The sequence below is a fragment of the Zalophus californianus genome, chromosome 9 (genome assembly GCF_009762305.2).
Source record: "Zalophus californianus isolate mZalCal1 chromosome 9, mZalCal1.pri.v2, whole genome shotgun sequence".
In the NCBI taxonomy this organism is placed as follows: Eukaryota; Metazoa; Chordata; class Mammalia; order Carnivora; family Otariidae; genus Zalophus; species Zalophus californianus.
Genome location: NC_045603.1, coordinates 111,700,040 through 111,722,714, shown reverse-complemented (window position 1 = coordinate 111,722,714; position 22,675 = coordinate 111,700,040). Strand labels below are relative to the sequence as shown.

Here is a 22,675-nt window from a genome sequence, read left to right as displayed (position 1 = left end):
GCCATATAGCCTTTTGACTTGATGTTATGGCAGGCAATTTTAAAATTAGAAAGGGGGGCTTGGTCAAGTGGTTTGCAGTTGAGCACATCTGACTCCCACGGGAGTTTGGAAATTGGAGGGCAAAGGACACATTCTAGGTGTCACAATGAGGGAGCACACACTGCTACCAGTGAGGAACCAGAGATCCGAAGAAGATCCAAAGTGTTCCACTACCTATAAGGCAATCTTGTACAAAATGTACACCCCAGATGCCAATGGCCACCTCACTTTAGCTTATAGCCCAAGATGACTTGCTTCCAATGTCTAGTCAAGGCAAATCTCCTGACTTCCATTTGTTCTATCCACCCTGCCATAGGTACTTGTTTCACAGCAACAGGGCCTGCCACAGGGAAGACTGGGAAGTGTACCTGGCTTTATTGGACTTCCTCCTTACTCCTCCTGTGGAGACTCTCACTTTACTGCCCATTCTGGCCTGAAGTCATTCAAGTATCCTCACAAGTTCCTGGGCTTTAGCTACACTCTTCCCGCTCTTATCCACCAAAACCTGTTTCCTGGAAGTTTTCAGCAAATACCTGATAAACAAATCACTCTTAAGATACTAATCTCATGATAATACAATGTATTCTTCTTCCGAGGGATATCTGTATTGAAGATTTAATCCAAAGATACTTCTTACCGTCCCCTCTATTACCACCCTGGTCCAAGCTACCACACCATCTTTCTACCTGGATCACCACAACAGTTTCTTAGCAAGTGTTCCTGCTTCAACCTTCTAATTCATAGTCTCTTCTCAACAGTGATCTATCATTTCCTAGCCCCAAGCCCTCTGCCAGCTCCCTAATTCACTCAGAATAAAAGCCAAGTATTTCCAATGGCCTGCAAGGCCATAAACGAAATGAGGAAAGCTGGAGGAAGAGTGTACCAGAAAGAAATAACAACAGTCTACTTTGGTCATGTTAAATAGGAGATGCCTAGGAGACATTCCGGGGGAGCTGCCAGAAAGGCATTATCCTCAAGATCCTCAGACAAGAGCTCTAGACTAGATAAATGGCTCTCACCTGGGGGTGATTCTGCCCCCCCCCAGGAAACACTCCGCAATGTGTGACACATTTTTGGTTGCCGCTTGTAGGATAGAGGGGGTTCTACTGGCATCTAGTGGGTAGAAGCCAGAGACGCTGTTGCGATACATCCTACAGTGCACAAGACAGCCCCCTGACAAAAATTTACCCCATCTAAAATGTCACTAGGTGCTGAGGCTGAGAAAACCTATGCTAGAGAAATAAATATGGGAGACGTAGTCAAATAGATCATATTTAAAACCCGAAGTGCAAGGTGAGAAAAACAAGAAGCCTTGAGGAGCTCCTCTTCCAGCAGTCAGGTAAAAGTGGAAGAACCAACACAGAAGACTGAAAAGGGTCAGCCAGAATGGGAAAAGGCAATGCAGGAAAGGGTGGTGGGCCAAAGGCCAAGAGAAGAGTGTTCCTGAAAGGAAGCAACACTCAACAGTGGTCCACTCCAGGGAAAAGGGCTAAGATGGCAAGCGACACCGGTCAGGGGTAAGGTTTGAAAAAATGGAAGAGGTGTGCTGTGGGCCTAAGAGAACAGAGGCACGTGGGAAGGCTGCCAGGCAAATGAGGCTGCTGCGTACATCACTCAAGCGAAACCAACAGGCAGGTAGTTGGGCTCCTCCAGTCCTCCGGCTTTACCAGATGGGAGAGATCAGAGAGGTGCAAAGGAATAAGGGAATCTGCAGGACAGCAATCTGAATTGGGGCAGCGAGGGGCTGGATAAGGAAGAACTGATGACAGAAGGGAACTAAGGAACAGAGAGGAGTGGGGGGAGGGGCTTAACGAACTGAAACACTTGATGAGTCATAAACATGTTTCCATATCAATAAATATACTCCTCTACCATGCTTTTAATTGTTCCATATTAATATAATCTGTTTCTTAATACTATTAAAGGAAATGTGATTTTACTTTAGTAAGAAAGAGCTATTTACTAGCTGAACACTGCTCAGGGTCCTATTTACTTTGCCAGACCAGGATGAAACAGCATTTGTGGAAAAGACCATGTAATCATGAAAGATATGCTAAATAACAGTCATGGGTTAAAACACTGGCGTTTTCGTTGCTCATGTTGCAACTCTGAATGACTTACTTAACCTCTCTGATCCTAAATCTCTTTACTTAACAGAATGTGGTAGGCACAGGAGGCACCCAAATCCCCTTCAAGAATATCCACATCCTAATCCCTGGACTCTGTGAATACGTTACGTTACATGGCAACCAGGAATTAAGGCTGCTAATCAAATGACCTTAAAATAAGGAGACTATCCTGGAACACCCAGGTGAACCCACAGGAACCACAAGGGTCTTAAAGGGAAAAGAGAGAAGTATAAGAACGAGAACCAAAGGCTGCCTGTGAGACTTCACCCACCACCACTGACTCTGTAGATGGAAGGAGGGCCACAAGCCACAGAATGTGGGCAGCCTCTAGAAGCTGGAAAAAACAAGAAAACTGATCTCGCCTAAAACCTCCAGGAAGGAGGTTATTAGTATTATTAGTGCTAATACCACCACAGCACCAAAACCAATGGTAGTCAAGAGAAAGAACACTGACTCAGTTCTAGAATTTACACAACTCTGCGACCTAAGACATCTTAGTTAACCTTAGTTACCCTACAGGACTCGTTTCTCTCACTTACTAAACAAAATAAGGGGGCCTAGAATACATGACTTCTAAAGTTCCTTCCAGCTCTAAAATTTTATGATTCAAAAACCTAATTCTTTAATGACATTCTACTTATTGCTAATTAAGAGATTCAGAAAATCCTATTACATAAAAACAGTAAGCCAAGCAGTTTTCATTTAATGTTTCAACATTTTCAGTATTTTATATTGCTGAGTTACAGCCTTATAAAGTTGAGTCATGGCATAAAAATCACAGACCTGCAAGCAAGGGAAAATATCTAAGTCATCCTGCTACTATTTAAAGGTCTCACAGTCAAACTACAATAATATCTTCTCAAGTAGCTCAAAGTATATTCCCACACATTACCTCACTTATTCTTTTTTTTAATAGCTTTATTGAGATGTAATTCACATACTATGCAATTAACCCTTTCATAACAGATGATTTACTGGTTTTGGTATATTCACAGAGTTGTAAAACCATCACCACAATTTTTTAGACCATTTCCATCATCCTAAAAAGAAACTCTCTATGCATTAGCAGTCATTCCCCATCTCCCTTCTCCAACCCTTCCTGGCCACTAATCTACGTTCTTCTGTCCCTATAGATTGGCCTATTCTGGACATTTCATATAAATGGAATCATACAACATAGGGCAATTTGTGTGTCTGACTTCTTAGCACGTTTTGAGATTCATCCATGTTGCAGCATGTGTCAGTACTTCATTCTTTTTTCATGTTAAATAATATTCCACTGGATTGTGTGAATAGTATGCCACCACATTTTGCTTATCCATTTCATCAGCTGATGGACATTTGGGTTGTTTCTACGTTTTAACTATGTGGAATAATGCTGCTATGAACATTAGTGTATAAATGTTTATGTGGATGTGTGTTTTGAGTTCTCTTGGGTATAGACCTAGGAGTGGAATTGCTGGGTAACATACGCTAACTCTATGTTTTAACCTTTTAAAGAACTGCTAAGCTGCTTTTCCGAAGTGGCTGCCTCCTTTTCTCCCACCAGCAATGTATGAACATTCACTCCAATTTCCCCACATTCTTACCAACGCTTGTTATTATCTATCTTTGATTATAACCAAATAGCTGGTATGAAGTGCTATCTTTTGTGATTTTGACTTGCTTACCCCTATGACTAATGATGTTGAGCATCTTTTCGTGAGCTTATTTACAATTTATGAGTCTTCTTTGGAGAAATGTCTATTCAGGTCCTCTGCCCATTGTTAAATTGTGTTGCTCTTTTTATTACCAGGTTGTAAGAGTTCTTTAAAAATTCTGGATACAAGTCCATTGTCAGATAACTGATTTGCATGTATGTATTTTCCCCCACTCTATGTACCTCATCTGATCTTAGGGCAGCTACTTAAACTCAATAAACAAAGTCTGTGTTGCTATCCCCATTTTACTGGTAAAATTGGCATTTTATATGATTAAATAGACTTGACAACTGGCAGACTCAAGAAGAACAACAACTTACAGCTCTGCTCCTATTTTTATTAATTTAAAGGGGCTATATATTCATGGCCACACTGTTGACAGCACACCCAGGATGGCGCCCTCATTCAACCCTGATGCTGCCTGTATCAATAACCAGGCAGTATTATTTCCACAGTTATATCAAAGATGATTCAGTCATTCACTCAAAAAATAGTTATTAAGTGTTACGTGGCAGGTGCCGTGCTCAGGATGCACCTGTGAACATGACCAAGTCCTTCATTAACCTTATAATTTGGTAGTGTTATACAAAATCCCTAGTGCTAAATCAATTTCCTAATGGCAAACCATCCAAACAAAGAAATTTATCTTAGTGCTTAAAAAACTACCCTCAACTCTCAAGAAGAAACATTACAGATTTTAATGCAAGGGATATCCTATTTTTTAAAAAAATCCAAAGTGTCAAACTTATTGTGTGGCCCAGGAAGACCTTGTTTTGAGTATTGACCTTACTAGGCCATCACCTGGTTCTTATAAATCCTTTTTATAATGCAGCAATGTTTACTTTAATGACACTTGTCAAAATGAAACCCGAGTAAAAGAGGAAAATACTCATATTTTTACCTTTAACCAGAAAAGCCTGAAGGCTCAATGTCTGTATCATAGCCAGTTCCTAACCTGTACGAATAAAAATGTTATGATAGCTCAATTAAACATAAAAACAAAAACACAGAATTACAAATCCAACCACCTAAAAAGGTAGTTCTAACCTGGTCTATCAAAGTAACTTTATTGCAAAGCAGAGGGACTAAATATCCCCAAGAGACTGAAGGCATAGCACTAAACAGCCCACACAAACTTTATATTTCTTGGCCTTGTGTTTTATCCACACAAATGTTATTCTAAACAATAATATACCTATTTTCTTATTTTAAAAATGTTAGCATTTTTAATTAGAGTCAATAAAAGAATTTGTTGAGAAAGATCTCATGGTTTATAGTTAGAACTACATTCATTTTTGCTGTGCAGATTCAGTAAATTAAGTAACAGCTAGTAAAACTAACACTGGGGACGATGTACCATGCCTACCTCATAGTTCTGAGTGCCCTCAACACACCACTTTGTAAACGCAGGGTGTGCATGCTGCCGTCTGGCCAGCTAGGTGCCTGCAGATGAAGGCAGCACAGGCTGAGCCCAGAGAGGGTGACCGGAGGTGATCCCGGAGATGGTGTGCTACGAGAGAGGCAGTAGCTACAATCAGTACAGGGCTCTTCCACACTGTGAACTGAGAGCCTTGGGCTTTGCTTCAGGGAGTCAGGCAACAGCACTAAGTGGGCAGAACACAGCACTGCCGGCTTCCATTTCCCCTGCTTTCACCTGTCTTACATCATGGGCTTCCAGGGAAGTTTTTCACAGACTAAAATCAGACTCCAACGAAAAGGTCTGTAAACCTAAATCTAGAGGAAGTCTTGGCTCGGCAGACAACAGTGCGCATCACATCTGAAAGACCGGTGAGGACAAAATGGGAGAATGAATAATGAAGCTGGTGAGGGGCAGAGTCAAAAACAGGAAAGGGTGCGGCAGAAGCCAAAGGTCAGGGGTCAGACTTTTAGCCACTGAATATAATGCCTATTGTGGAGTGGGTGTGTCTGCTTAAAAGAGCAGCAATGGGATCCTTCACCCAGAAGCATTCAACTCTGAAATCTTAAACTCCAATATGCTACTTACAGGCTACAATCTCTTACCCTTCTAGATCTCTCAGTTCCTTACCTGCCATTGCCAATCAAAACTCCACAAAACAGCCAACATGAGCCTTCAGAAAAGTAAAACTGATCATGTCATTTCTCTGATTCAAACCTTCCAATGGCTTTCCCATGACACCTGAATAAAATCCCAGGTCCTACTGCAGCCCTAAAGTATCATGGCCCTCAGTAATTACCACTCTCCTCCTCACTCATGCTCCCCAGTTACCTGGCCACTCCTCAAGCAAGCTCTGGGCAAGGGCTCTGCCATGCTGTTTGCATACCCTGGGGCGCTCTTTCCATTGCTGTGTCCTAACTACATTCCAGTCTCTGCTCAGAGGTCATCTCTTCCAAGAGTCTTTTCTTGTTCACATTATCTAAAATAGCATCACTCTCTACCCCCTTACCCTTCATTTTTCCTTTTAACATTTTCATATATATGTTTTTCTACCTCCCCTCTAGAAGTAAGCTCTAACAGGGCAGGGACTTGGTTTCGATCGTTGTTTTGATCTAAGGAGCCACACCACAGAGAACAGTGTGTGGAAGATAAATGCTCAATATTTATTGCATGAATGAATGAAAGAATGAATAAATCATACTTGATCTTAGTATGTTTAAGATTCCAGTTTTTCCCCATGCCCTCTCTATTCTTTTCCTGATCCATCAGCCATGCTCCAAGCTTCACTTCCTGTCCACTATAAACCTAGGATCTGACTATCCAGCTTTGCCCACTCCCTTGCCTAAACATAGCTTTCTTGCTGGCTTGTCCTCCCCCTAAACCAATCTAAGAACCTACTTCTCCACTCCCACACCCAGACTAGAGATTGCTGCCATAAAAGCCCCAACCAAGTAGACCAGAGACTCTGCAAATACATGGTCTCCCATCTCAACAGGGCCCTTGCTTGCTTGCTGCCCATCAGTCTCTTTGTGGGCTCCCAATCAACTCCCCCTCTCACATTTCACAGAATCAATTCCAAACTTCCATCACTTTTTTCAAGCTTCCTATTCTTCCCTCTACTCAGCAAATGACATCTCCACAGAACCAAAAGAGAGGTTATTAGGTCAGACTCCCTCGATTTCCTCCACCCCTGACCAACAACCACATTCTTACCTCCTTCCTGAGAAAGTGGAGGAAGGATGCCCCTCATCCTCCCCAAAGCTAACCTTCAACCAGGGCTCCAGAACTAAAGCCACCCCACCTCCTAAGGGATCTGATGCCATCATTTAGCCACCTTCCTCTTCTAAATCTTCCCCTTCTCCCTTCTGACTTTCCCCCCACTGTACATAAATGTTTAAAGCTCTCCCATTATAAAACAAATGAACAAGCGAACCAATATACCCCCCCAGATGTGATGTCTCTCTCTTGCCACTGTCCTAGGTGCACCTTCCCTTCACAGCCAAGTATCTTGAAAAAAGGGCTTAAACTCATTATTTCTACCACTCTCACCACCACCCCCAATTCACTAGTCAACCTCTGCAATCTGGATTTTGTGCAAACACAGAACTCTCTCCAAAATACAAATGACTTAACTGAAAATTCATTCAGAATTTATTAGACCTGTCAATTTAATATTGGCATTCTCAATTTTAAAATGCTTGTCTCTTGGCTTCAGTAACATTACTCTTTCTTGGTGTTCGCCTCTTTTGGACTCTTCTTTGCAGTTTTTTTTTGCTATTGATGGATCTGAGAAAAGCCCCTTGCAGCTGGTACAGCAGTTAAAAACCTGGGCTGTCTTAGGTTGGGCTGCCATAACAAAATACCATGAGTGGGTGGCTTAAAGAACAAAATGTATTTTTCTCACCGTCTGGAGGCTGGAAGTCCGAGACCAAGGTGCCTGTATAGTCTGGTTCTGGAGAAAACCCTCCTCCTGAGCTGCAGACAGTTGCCTTCTCACTGTATCCTCTCATGGCAGAGAGCTCTGGGGTCTCTCCCTCTTCTTATAAGGATACCAGTTCTACTGGATCTATTGGAGCACTTATAAACTCATTTAACCGTAGTCACCTCCCTAAAAGCCTTATCTCCAACTATAGTCACACGGGGGATTAAGGCTTCAACATATGAATTGGGGGAACACAATTCATCCCATAGCAGCCAACAGTAATACAAGTATGGTAAAAACCCAATGTTCTATAACAGCAATAACTGTACAAGTGTAAGAACTCTACAGCAACAAAGAAAATGGACAGCACATGAAAATATCAGGATACAAAATTGTTGCAAGAATATGTTATGCATGTGAAATAAAAAGGAAATCACAACAGGAATGATGTTCAAATAAAGGAGTTTATTTCTAAACTCTTTGTTAAACAATTGGAAAGATAAACTTTCACAGAAATATATAAGTGAAAAGCTTCAAGTGAAAAAAAACCACTAAGAACAATTCCAAACTGAATTTCCCACGTTTGTTTCCTATTTTCATCTCTGCCATCTGTATTAACCAAGATATAGGCTGAAGTGTTATAACAAGACCAAGAATGTAGCAGCACAAACGAAAGAGTTCACTTCTCTCTCATGTAGTAGTGGTCATGGGGACTGAGGTTCCTTCTCTCCGGTCCCGCCACATCCCTGGGGCACTGCCCTTGCCTGTATGGTGGAAGCTGGCTTGCCCACACCTCATCCATGGGGGCGGAGCAAAAAGAATATGACAGACAGCAGATTTTTAATACGAATGTGGATGTGCACACATCACCTCCACTCCCATCCACTGGCCAAAATGTAGGTAGATGGTCTCTTCTGGCTACCAGGAGCCTAAGAAATAGGAGCTATTTGGCAGCAAAATATCAGAAATGGTAATATATCCTTCTTCCCACTCTGAAACATTCCTCTCCTTTCCTAAAGGGATAACCTGAAGTCCCATCCAGTTACTGGATTCAGCTCAAAGTCTAAGATCTCTGGGTGACGCACAACCTCTTCAACAGATATCAATGTGTCTCTGTCCCCGTCCAATGACCTACAAACAAACGGACTTAAGTAACTTTGCTCTCTACCACCACCATTACCACCAATATACAATGGAATACAAATGAGATTAATGCAATTAAGTCTTCCATTCTGAAAAGAATGGCAAATACTATTCTTACCAATGATGAAATACTGCTGGACAGGAATGGCAGTCCCCACTCTACCAGGGAAGCAAGTTCCTTGGTTAAACTTAGGTTCTGTGCTGGGGTGGGGGTGGGGGCAAGGGAGCCTGTCGGAAGGGGATGGATTCCCTTGTCTATTTGTCTGCTGGAGCCTGACTTTGTCTCTGGAAGATACTTTCTTCTGTTATCCTTTCTGGCAATATATGAAGTGAACATAAGAGAGTATGTGCTCCAAAGAGGCAGGAAAGAGCTAATAGCCTATTTCCTGGGGGTACATGTTTGGGGGTCAAAGATTGCTTTAGTTGTCAAACAATGTCAAGCCATCACAGGTTTTGGCAAGCTAAACTTGTAGTATCTTTGCCAACATAATCCTCTCAAAACCTCCATAGGTCTCTTTGTCTTCAGCCAGTGCCACATGAAAGTAACCACAACTCAAAATTGAGTCTAATGGTAGATGCTAAGCTTGTCAATTCTGTCCTTCTCTATTATTAGCTGACCTCTGAGGCAGATGCATCCCTCTCTCCCTCAATTTAAGGTTAGCTAACTTGAGAGCATCTGATTCACACGGCAGGATGATTATACCACCACCACACCCCATTCACATCAGGGCAAGCCATGTGACTTAAAATGTTCTTTCTGCCTGAATGATTTCAGGCTCAGCCACTCGATTAGCTTTGGCCAATAAAATATGAAAAGTAACACATGCCTCTTCCAAGCAGCTGGTTCTGCTATGTCTCCCTTCCCTCTGAAACAGAACAGCAATGTCCCCAAAAAGCCTATTCGTTTGGCTTGAAGTGGTAGAGGATGGTGGAACAGAGCCATAGACATGTCATAAGTAAGAAATAAACCCTCGTTGTCCTAGGGAACTGAGACTTTGTAACTGGAGCTTTACCTAGCTTAAGTGACTGGTTCAGGTGGGAAGATAAATCCTTAATATGATCCTTGCCTAGCCCGGCTTCCACTTTTCTCTGGCCAAGAAAATCTGACGAAGGTTCCTAAAAACGAATCTAACTTCTTGCTGTTCGGGAAAAAGAAACTATTTTTTCCAACCCTGCAATACCCCGTATTACTGTCCTTTCAGTCACTGCGAAGCATAGGCCACGGTTGTACAGAACTCCGTTAGCAAATTTATACCCCCTCTAAGTGCAAACTAGCTAATTGTTCTCTTTACACCCTCTTGCAGTTCCGTGCTAAAGCAGCTAGTCAACTCGCGTTAGCCATCTATTTTTTTTTTAAATTACATTAGCAGTCTTTCTAATTTTTTTTAGAGATTTTATTTATTTGAGAGAGAGAGAGAGAGCATGAGAAGGAGAGGGTCAGAGGGAGAAAGAGACTCCCTGCTGAGCAGGGAGCCTGATGTGGGACTTGATCCTGAGACTCCAGGATCATGACCTGAGCCAAAGGCAGTTGCTTAACCAACTGAGCCGCCCAGGCGCCCCAACAGCAGTCTTTCTAACCACTCCCCTGGAGGTACAAACTGGACAGACACATCCATGCCCTTCCAAGTTATCAGAGGTGACAGCTTCACTAAGTGTTCTGCCATAGCATAACAAGGGTCACCAGTTTTCCAGCCTATAACATGGTGCCTACTGTCTGCTGGCCAACCACTCAGCCAGTACCATGCATTTTAGCTATATATTATGGCAACACCCCACTTTGGGTACCAATTTTGGCACTAAATTGGATATGGGGAAAGCTGCTGTGATAAAATGATGACAAATACAGTGGCTCAAACAAGAAAGTTTATTCTCTTCCTGGAAATAGTACAGAGATAGGCCGGTGCTTAGGGGAGGGTGAGTAGTAGTTGGTTCTGTCCCCCAACAGCCATCTGGGCCCCTAGGCTGACTAGGGATGGCTCTGCCACCCTCATCACAGGATGTCTACCTCTGGGTTCAAGGCAGCTGTTGCCATTCTAGTTGTTGCTGCTTTCTAGTCAGTAGGAAGCTGGGTGGCACAGAGAGAGGAAGAGGACTAGCACCTCATCTTTAAGAAGATAACCCAGAAGTTGCACATACCACTTTTGCTCACATTTAATTGGCCCAAACCTAATCACGTAGACAATCTCCTAAAGTCAGGGGAACCTGGAAAATACAGTCTCTAAGAGAGATTCAGATACGAACAGAGAAAAGGATATCCTAGAGACTGGGGAAGAATTAACAACAGTCTCTGCCATACCTCACACAATCTATTCTCAAGAGTCACCAGAAATTTTTTTTAAAAAACGTATTTCAGATTTCAGACTGTGGCACCCTATGTTCAAAACCTTCACTGGCTTCCTCTTTCACGGAGCATAAAAACCAAAGTCCTCCCACCGGCCTACAATCCCCATGCAATCTGCTCCCTCCATTACCTCTCTCACTTCATTTCCTAATACTCTTCCCTTAAAATAAACACCAAATGTATTAAAGATCTAAATGTGAAAGGTAAAACTACGAAGCTAATGAAACAAAAAGTAGGATGATATATTTGTGACCTTGGAGTGATAAAAGTTTCTTAAGACCTCAAAAGTATAAACAATATGGGAAAATTCTGATGGAACTGAAAGAATTGAGTCCATCAAAATTAAGGACTTGTTATTCAATAAAAAACATTATAAAGTTAACAGGCAGGAGACTGGAAAAATATGTTTGCAACTTAAAAAAAAAAAAAAGCATTTAATATCCAGTGTATGCCAAGAACTCTTTAAGATAACAAGACAGGAAATGCAATTAAAAATTTGGTAAGAGACAGCAGCAGACGATTTACAGAAGGTAAAGATAAAATATAGAATGCCCCATTAAATTTGAATTAAAGATAAGCAATAAAAAAATTCAGTATAAGTATATCCCAACTAATGCAAGGGTATATACTTACACTCAAAATTTATTTGTTGTTTACCTAATATTCAAATTTAACACGTTGTCCTATATTTTTATTTGCTAAATCTGACAACTAAAGGTGAAATCTGTATGGCTAACAAGTAAATGAAGACAAACTGAGGCTCACTGGTAATTAAAGAAATGCAAAATAAAACTATGAGATACCATTTTATACCCATTATTTTAGCAGCTAATGGGTTTTTTCCATTTTATTACAGAAGATCATTTAACTTAGGATTCTTTTTTTGATCATGTCACTAGGCAATAAAAGCCCAACTATTTATTGCATATGCACAGAGAAAAACCACATTTCAAATCCATTATTTCACACACATAAATAAAGCATATAAATAATCCCAGTAACCATATTCAGGCATCGAAGATATCTTTTTCCTAGAAAATCTAAGTACCTACTTAGTATAAATTTGTAAAATTTAAATGTTGAGGATAAAAATGTTTGAGTATCATTTAGTATTTAAGCAATAGCGCTTCATAAACAATATATTAATTTTAGTACTGGGTTGAGATTAAGCTCTTAAGGTTAACTATAATAGCAGGTCAGAAATTTGGACTATAAACAAATACAAGAATTAGGCTTCACATTTTCAAAGAGCTTTCACATAAAAATGCTTTATCCAAATCATAAATGTAGCTTTATCACTGGATAATACTTGTCTAGAAGGCAGAGAGGTAGGGCACAAGCTGTAGGTTAAGGAAGGAAACAGGGGCTGCATATAAACGTGACAATACCCGTTACCCATTCTTTTTTTTAAATATTATAAGCTTATTTCACGCGTAAACACAGTACACAGGGTATTTTTAATAAAACTTCAGTACAACAAAGAAAGTATACCAAAAACTAATTTTGCCTTCTCTAACTTCCAATATAAAGAATGTCCTCTGAGTTTATTTTAGCATCTCAAAGGAAAACATTTTTAAAACTAAAATATTACTGTGAGAGATCAGTTTAGAAAATTATCTACTTTTTGTCAGAGTTCCAGTAAATAGTCATAAATAGCTCTTTATTTCATTCTGAATAAAAATATTATAAAATAAAAATTAAACCAAAATACTTTATAAAAATAGTACTATAATTGTGGTAAAATGATTCACAGATACTAAAATAACTCAGCCTACCTTATATAAAAGATATACACTGTAATCATTAACCTTCTAAAATGCTGATAAGAATAACTGTTAATTAACTTTCAAAAAGTCATCACTTCTAGATGTATCTCTAACAAGAGCAAAAACAACAAACTTTCAGATCTATAATTCAGCATCCATCAAGACTACTTTTGGCAGGCATATGATAAGACACACTCCCACAAGAGAAAAAAAGTAGACATAAAAGTAACAGCTTTCACCATAGTGTTTAAAACATTAAAGTATTTCCACAAATAACGTATTACCTTTTTAACTATATATAAAAATAATCCTTGAAGCCGCCTGGGTCCCAAATACCATATAATCCTGTGAATGGTAGATAGAAAACAAATGATAGTCACTGCACTCATTTCTTTTTTTAAAAGTTTGAGAAGAAAAGCAAAATCAGAAGTGTATATTAGCGCAACTGCTAATATAAATGTTTGACATAAATGTCAATGGAAAATAAAAGTATCTATTCTCCAGCTACAAGAAAGGAAAAAATTATTCTTTGGCTCTATTCCAAGCTGGGAACAAGTAACCACAGAACCGGTTTTAAATATGCCCAGTCTATCAATCCTTAAACTTCAGTCAACATTTCCACTTAAGCACTCAGCTGAGGAAGTGAGCCGATCAGCAACTGCCTTGCTTCTGTACCTTTGCTCCTCAAACGCCAGCCAGTCCCCAAACTCGAAGTTTAAAGTTGGCCAATCCCTAAATTGTCTCACTGAAAGTAAGCCAATCCTAAAACTCCATGCTTCTTCAAAACCCTATTTAAATACATCTCTGCCTGTTTCAATGATTATATTCTGCAAGCATAGCCCTCCCTTGCTTAACAAGTATGAAATCCAGTTCTGTTTCAGTTACACTTAATGGTGGTCTCTCCCGTCAATAATACTAGAAATATTATGGTAACTTGGATATAGCATTTTTCTTCACGGAGGTAAGAAAAATATTTTTATGCTAATTAAGTCATATGGAAAGTTGAAAATCTTCACCTTTTAAATATAATTATAATCCTTCATGCCCAATACACAAAATGCACTTTAAAAAAACTCTTTTTCCTTCCCTTCTCAATCCCAGACCCACAGTTTCGTACTATCAACTGTCCACATCCAGCCAGTGGATGTATTGTAGAAAACATTAAAATTTCCAATTACAGACCTAAAAATACAGAATTGGTGTGTGCCACAGGGCGGGAGGTAGGGGGATAGGTAAAATGGGTGAAGGGGAATGGAAGGTACGGGCTTCCAGTTATGGGATGAGTAAGTCCCAGGGTTGAAAGGGACAGCATGAGGTATATAGTCAAGATACTGTAATAGCTTTGTAGGGGGACACTTGCTGTGCGCACAGCACAATGTATAGAGTTGAGGAATCACTATGTTTGTACACCAGAAACTAATTTAACATTGAGTGTCAACTACACTTCATTAAAACAAGTAATCTGATTTTAAAAAAGGGCAGAGGATCGAAATAAGCATTTTTCCAGAGAAGACATACAGATGGCCAACAGGAACATGAAAAGGTGCTCGACATCACTCATTAGAGAAATGCAAAGCAAAACCACAATGAGATACCACCTCGCACCTGTTAGAATGGCTATCATCAAAAAGACAAGAGGTAACAAATGTTGGCAAGGCTGTGGAGAAAAGAAAAGGGAAACCTTGTGCACTATTGCTGGGAATGTAAACTGATGCAGTCCTGTGGAAAAGAGTGTGGAGATCCCTCAAAAAAAGAAAACTAAAACTACCATATGCCCCAGCAATCCCACTTCTGGGTATTAAAATTTTTTTTCCAATTACTGAAACTCACATCAAGAACTGAATCTCATCAAATAATCTTCAAACAAAATAATAACTCATCAAATATTTGAGTAGATGTTCTTTTTGAAAGAGAGCCTCAAATAATATGGTTTCTAATTTAAAAATTAGAATGAATGGAAGTCCTATTCCAAATCTAAATCCCTCTTTCAGAATGGCAAAGTGAATCCTGCCAAGTAGGTTGCCTCACCCAAGTATATTCAAATACAGCTGAGAGCCATCTCTTCACACTGCTTTTGCACGTAAGTGTGCTCAAAAAATAAACTCTACATAGCAAGTAGCACTACCTTATGCTTTATCAAAACTCAGTGAAGATTCCACTCAAGTCACAGTAGGATGACAAACACTGAATTACCAACTGACTCAAGTGACAACATGAACATCTGACTACGTGTAGGAAACCAGAATGTCACCCCCAAATATGCCATTTTGGCATTTTGATTATTTTGAATCAAAGGTACTTAAGTAACAGCAGGTGCAAGGACACTCTGACTCTCCTTTTTTTGTCCTGAAATTAAAAGATAAAACTCCCATGTGAAAGATATCCTCCCTTGTACCAGGAGGAAGGCAGACATTCTTACCACCAGAGACAGGGAACTAGGAGCTGAGAAACGTGTACAAACAAATCTTATTAAGCTAATCCTTCTCTCCCCTGTTACTTCTTCACCATTTACCACCCCTAGCCCAGACCCCTCTGGGTCTTGTCAATTCTTCACAAATTTATTGTTTGTCTAAAATGTATAAAAGCTTCCTATTCTGGTTACTTCTTCGTGTCTTCATTGAAGGTTCCCCCGTACAAGTTTAATAAAGTTTGTATGTTTTTCTACTGCTAATCTGCCTTGTATCAGTTTAATGCTTAGGCCCAGACTGAGACCCAAAGATGATGGAGACTTTTTCCTCCCTTACAGTGTCAAGAGACCTACTTAGCTAGGTTAAGCATGGATTTGGTGAATTTATCCAGAAACTGTCAAACTTATTTGTTAGAGAATATCTGGAGAGGCAGAATAGGTCAGTGAAAATAGTCAAAACTCCATTATGAGTTGGGTGACCTTCAGTAAGTTCCCAGTTTTCATAAGACAGTCAGGAAGATCAAATGAGACAACCAGTAACTTTAAAAATGTCCTAAGCATCAAAACCTCTGAGAGTCCTAGATTTGCTTTTGTCCCTAACTTGCTATAATATATACAGCACATCATTTGATCTAAGTCTGTTTCCTCATCTGGCAAGTAGTGAGGATAATGCATGCCCTACACATTTCATGGGGTGTTCATGAAAATCATATATAAAAGTTAATGTGAAAGGATTTCTGAAATATATAAACAACTGCATAACTGTGAGATAGTTAATTCAATATATGAAGGAGATTCATTCTAGCAAACCTGTTACAACCCAGGATTGTATAATGCCTAAATTAAATTAATTTTACTAAGAAAAAAAATTCATAGCTAAATACAAACCAAAAACACTAGACATATTGGCAACCAAAAATATTCAAGGCTATTAGCTACAAAAAAATATTTTCCTTGCAATAAATGAACCAAATTGGCTCAGCTCTCCAACAAACTAAAAGCAGTTCAACACAATCTTTTGTTCAAGTCAGGAGTTTACCACTTACAACTACTGCCTCAACCTCTAAAGCATCAAAAAAAAAAAAAATAGTAAGTAATAAAGAAAAAAGTTACATATTGCAAGGTTTCTCAATATCAGCAGTACTGACATTTTGAACTTAATAATTTTTTATTTTTGGGGTTGCCCTGTGCCTTGTAGGATATTTAAGAACATTCCTGGTCTCCACCAAGTACATGACAGGTACAATGCCCTCATACATAGTTGTGATAACCAAAAATGTCTCTAGACATTTCCCAAGTGTCTCCAGAGTGACTTGGGGGAAGGAACAAAATCATCCCCAGTGGAGATCCACTGAGGTAAATCAATAGTTCCATATTCCATATATTACAGTATTTATATCACATTTATGTAGAATGTAACTTCAAGCTAGCACTTTTGAGTGATAAGGACCAAAGAAAAGAATGCTGTCTATAGGATAGTAATATTTAAGAATTACAGCTATGGTAGGGAGTTATGGTTAAATTATTCCTTTCATCACCATGTTGTTTTTGCTTAAACCTCTCTAAGAACTTTTTTCTTGCATGTTCTTTTGGGATAACAATTTGGTTAATCTGTCACTAAAGCTTAGTCTCCACCCAGCTTTACTAATTAATAGTCATTATTATTTATGTGGGGAAAATATCAAGCCTCAAGATCTTAATTTCTAAGTAACCATGTTATCAAATGAATCAACTTTAAGTGACACTTAACTGCTTACATTTAAATATATTCAAACATTACAATGCTAAAGCAAAAGTACACAAATTAGTAGTATTCAGCTATTACTGCAAAAACACTATGAATACACTATGTGTGTGTATGTATATACATTACATATATACATTATATATACACACACACATATATACACACACACATATATGAGTTGAAGGTAATAACAGAACAGTGTAGATATATCTATATATACACTATATATATATAACATGTATATACACACACACATATATGAGCTGAAGGTAATAACAGAACAGACTAACAGAAACTACAAGAAGTTTAAACGTTAAAAAATATTTAGTGCCCACTACATGTTATCAGTGGCTAGACACACACATAATTTTCTGTAAGAGACAATTCCCATATACTTATATTTGTATTCTTAACTAGTAGTTTCTAAATTTGCTCATGTAAACATAGATTTTTAAAAGAATCTGGATTTTATAAGTTATCTAGGATGGTCAGTGTTAGAAAGAGGGGCTCCTGTCTTCAAACAGGAAGACTTACCATTATGCCTGCCCTGCTGGGAGCTTTCTAGCACAATTAAACCACCATCAACCTGCCCTCAATAAGCCTGAACTTAAAAAATGACAAAGCCTGAGCAATCAGCAGCCCCTTTAAGATACTTTATACCATATATGCATATCTGATATTCCTGGGAAAGCTAGCTGCACCTGTGGGATAAAGAAATACTAATCATTTCAACCCCATTACATTTAGGGAAGCCATGGTAGAAGATTTAAGGTTTTGTGAACTGCAAAATGAAATGGCACATTTCTACATTTGTATTTGTGGAGGGTTCCCATTTAGAGTGATGGTGGACTTGATTATTCATATCAACTATCCCACTAAAAGCTAAAAAAGCTAAACAAGATATAATTTTATATATTGTAAGAAAAAACTCTGAAATTAATCACAGAATCTACAATGGTGTAATTTTATAAAATTTTTTAATGGTTCAAACTTGAAATGCTCACATTAGGAAGTAATAAAATTGTGACAAATGCATTCACGTTAAGAGTATACCCCTAAAAAGATCTTACAGAAATAAGATACACATTTTTGTGCATATTGTTCTAGTTTCCACGTTCTACAATGCTCCAGATAGGAGATGTAATCTATAACGCCACCTATGACATATACCACCAGATCCCCTTTCTATGACAAAAAAATGTATCTCAATGTTAAAGAGATTATCAGCAGAGAAACTGAAACTTACTCCAATATGTGGAACTTTGGCGTGATACACTTAATGCAGTGGAAACCTGCCTAAATACCTCACGCAGCCCCTCCATCACCCTGTATTATGCAAGCTGCAACATTTCAAGCCAACTCCCTTATTTCACTAGTAAGTCCTGTCAACACTGAGGTAATAGAACTGGAAAAACTCATCACTCCACAATGATACTAAAATATTAGAATTTATTTCATTTGGTAAAAATTATATCATTGCCAAATAAAGCTAATGCAAATACAGTAAAATATGCAAGATTATGACTAATTCTTTTCTTGAAGAGGACTCTTGGGGAGCCTCAAATTCACTGTGCAATTGCTTAGGCATTCTTTTGCTCTTTCGACCCCTTCATGCCCCATCCCTCAAGTATATGGGGTAGAGGGGACTGCAGAGGCCAGAATGAAATGATCAGCATGCATTTATGCATTTGGTCTACTCTGATTTTATTCCCACAGGTTTTTCCTCAAACTGCTCCTCCAACGAGAGTGCTATGTTTTATTCATCTCTGAACTCCCAAAACTTAATCAAAGTCCCACATATAAAGTCATTCCTAATAGCTACTACATGGCAGGCCCTGGATTAGGAACTAGAGCCAGAGAAGTAAAAAAGGTACAGACCTCACCTTCACAGAACTTCATGGAAGGGGGATATTGGATATTGGCTGTATGAACTGAATCAAAGTAATTAAAGTCCAGTCAGCACAGCCTAACTGCCTGCCTATGTTCTTTTCCTCCACTGCCAACCAAGGCTTAGATGAGGAACAAAAGCAGGCTTTCTCTTCAGAAATATAAATGTGAGTCTCCAGCTCTGACCATTGCCTTGAGTTCCAAATTCATATATCCAACTGCCTATTCAACAAGCTGACTTACAGGTAGTTACAAACATTGATTGTATGGACTCTGAAGCCAGACTGCTGGGTTTTGAATCCTGGCTCCATCACTCGCAAGCTGGGTGATTTTAGGCAAGTTTAACCTTTTAACCATTTAACCTTTCTGTGCCTCTGTCTTCTCATTTGCAAAATGGGGACTATGACCCTAGCACATACAACTGTTGTAAGGATTAAATTAATTAATACATATAAAAGTGCTTAAAACCCTGCCTAGTACAGTTTATGCCTACAAAGTGCTTACTACTACCACTAGCTCTAGTATTACTGTTACTATGTCTACAAGGCATCTAAAACTTGTCCAAAACAGAATTCGTGATTTTCTCACCAAACCCCTTCCAACCTGCTCAGTCAATAGCGCTACTGTTCTCCCAGCCTAAAACCTAAGAAGTCGTGACTTTTCTTTTTCTTTTTCCTCACACTCCAGGTTAGTTAAATCCACACCAGTAGCTCTACCCTCAAAAATATATCATGAACTCGACCACTTACTATCATCTCTGCAACTACTTCCCCAAAGCCAAGACACCAGCATCGCTCCTCCAGAGTAGAGACACAGCCTCCTACCTCCCCATTTTTGATACCCCCCCAATGACCTTACAGTTAATTTTCCAACCAATAAAAGTAAAATCAAATGCTATTTCCTTGATATAAACCTTCCAGTGGTTTTTCTACCACACCTAGAATAACATTACTTTGCCAGAGCCCCCATAATCTGGCCTGGTCCTCCAACATTATCTGCCACCACTTTCTCCCTCCCTTGCTGTGATCAAATACTCACCTTGCTACGCCTTGGCCAACTCAGGCTAGCTTCCCCCTCAGACTAATGCTCTTTTGTAGCTCCTGTTGTACAGGATTGTCATCTGGAGCGTGGACTCTGAAGCCAGACTGCCCAAATTCAGATACTGGCTCTATCACATTTTAGCTGTACAACCTTGAGCAAAGCTTCCTGTGTGTGTTTCTTCTATAAAAATGGAGGTATTAGTACTTAATAAGTAAAATGTAAAAATTTAGTGTTTAGAAGACTGCCTCACATAGACTAAGCTCCATGTAAGTGCTTCCTGCTCTTATGATCCTTGCCTGAAATGTTTTTACCTCAGGCTCGTCCTCTCACTTCAATCGATTCAGCTGTCACCCTTTTTGGAAGGCCTTCCTTTAACGGACCATAGCTAAAACAACCTACCCTGTTCCCCCACTGTCATTCCCTTATCTTCCTTTACCTCACTGTATTTAATCACTATCTGAAATAATATTATGTACTTAATCTTTGTAGCCTGTTCACTGGAAAATGAGCTCCACCAGGTTGGGGACTATCTTGTCTGCTGCTCTATTTCTAGTTCTGACTCAGAATCTGACTTCCGAATAAACATACCACTTATCCAGGCTAGGGGACCTACGGGAATTTCTTAATAACAAGACCATACTTAGCCTTTCATTCTTACACTTGTGATCTCATTTGACCCCTGAAAAAGCAACAGCAAATACACCATCATCTCGCATTTTAGACAGAAAAAGAAAATCCCAAATTTGGGTGACCTGTCTTTGGACCCAAAGCTATTAATTGGTAGAACCAAAACTAGCACCCCTGCTTTCTGATTCTAAGGCTTCTCAAAGGAGGATAAACTGAATTTACAGAAATGTGATCTCTCAATCTCTGGAATGAATACTCCCTGAGATGTGTACAACAGCTTTCCCTTCAAAGTTCCTAACAAATACTTATCTCTAAACTTGAGAAGTGTTATAGTACTAACGCCTCAATAAGGTGCTAACCCTTGGCAAACCAAAACATTCAAAGTCAGATATGACGATGGGATAGTCCAAGTCCACACAGCAATAACCCCTAAAACTCAAGTGTATCCGTGTTGAGTATAACGTACTAGTTCCAACATGATAAAATCTTTCTCTGAAAAACCCAGCCAAGGGGACTTCATAATTGTCAAGAACATTGTGATAAGAGCACCAGACATTTCTCGATCCCTGTTCCACTAAGTTCAGTGACAACCGTTCAGATCGCCCATCAGACTCAAGTGTTGTCCATGATCAGATGGGGGATGAGTACGAGGGGCCTGAGGAGGCAGAACTGTTGAAAAAGGTCCCTACCTATAAGACCTTGGTTAAATGGCCATTGGCCACCCCATTCTCAGGATAACGATTGTTTTTTTTAAGCTTTTACCTAGCAAGTTTACATGCTTGTGTTACCTCCCATGTTCTCACAATGTTCCCGGTTCTGTGCGAATGACAAGTAGGCCAGAGGCTGCTTCACCTCCATTTTACACAAAAAGGAAACTGAGGCAGCAGGTGGTTATCTTTACAACTTGTCCTCAGCGATCTGGTCACTTGCAGGATCCCAAAGGAAGCCTAGATGTGGAGTCTCTGAAGAAACCCTCCATTCCAGACTTCACATGTCAAACTCCAGGGCTGAGGGGGAAGTTAAGCCCCTTCATCAGGGAAGGGAAAAAAGGGGGTCGCTCCCATTTGGACCTTCCCGGTTCCTTCCCTGTCCTCGCTCGCCGGCCCCTAGAAACCTCTCGGCCCGAGGGGAGAAGTGCGGGCCTGTCCCGCGGGGCGCGGCCTCGCCTCCTCGCACTCCCGGTCCCGCCCGCCCCAGAGGGCGCTCTCCCGCTCTGGGCGGGGACCTGTCCCTTCACCACGTTCAGCGGCTCCCCGATCGCCCAAGAATCAAACGCCCGCAGCCACCACCGACACCGGGAATGCGAGCGGCAGGACGAGCACCGCAGGCCCAGGGAGCTGCAGGAATCCTCAGAAACTTACAGTTTTCCTACAGCGTGCGCGTCACGGAGAGGTGACGTCACGGGACCCGGCGTTCGGGGAGGTCAGGCCGCTGGGCGCCCGGCCGCACCGCCCCCACGGCACCGCCCCCGTGCGCGACGGCTGGAGAGACGCCCCTTTCCTCGGAGGCCCCTCCCCCCGCCGTGGGGCGCTAGGCGCAGGCGCACACAGCCTGCGTGGCCACCTTCTAGGGCGGGGGCTGCTTGAGAGAGCTAAGCTGGAAGCCTGAGGCCGGGGCGGGGGGCACCAATGGAAGGGGGCGTAGACACACACCCCCGCCCTCACCGCCCCCTCTCCCCGGGAGCACAGCAAACAAGCTGTCGCCCAGGGGCTTGGAGTCGGACGCCAGCGTTGTGAGGTAGATTTTCCGCGGACATTGCCTCCCTTCCCTCACGTGTTCATTAAAAGTTCTCCACGTGTGGAAACAACCTTTTGCTCCCCATCAGGTGCCTGCGAGCACTCGGGCGGGAGGAGTCAGTTTTACGGGTCCCCGCTCCCATCCGGCCCCGCCCTTGGCTCCGCCCCAACCGGACCTGCCTCGGCTCGGCCCCGCCCACGCCGGCTAGACCCGTCCCCTCGAGGCCGCCCTTCCGGCTCCCGCTCCGGGCTCTCGCGGGCGCCCGCCTGCCC

At 40.8% G+C, this 22,675-nt stretch overlaps 1 protein-coding gene across 1 annotated transcript in view; it reads right to left on the bottom strand.

Annotated features, from left to right (window-relative positions):
• The window catches only part of ZNF438 (zinc finger protein 438), a 177,442-nt gene extending 155,291 nt beyond the window's left edge, over nt 1–22,151 (bottom strand). Inside the window, exon 1 of the mRNA XM_027595564.2 lies at nt 22,028–22,151. The gene's annotated coding sequence lies outside the window, so the exon portion shown is untranslated. The remainder of the gene's footprint in view (nt 1–22,027) is intronic.
• Nucleotides 22,152–22,675: the final 524 nt, after the last annotated feature.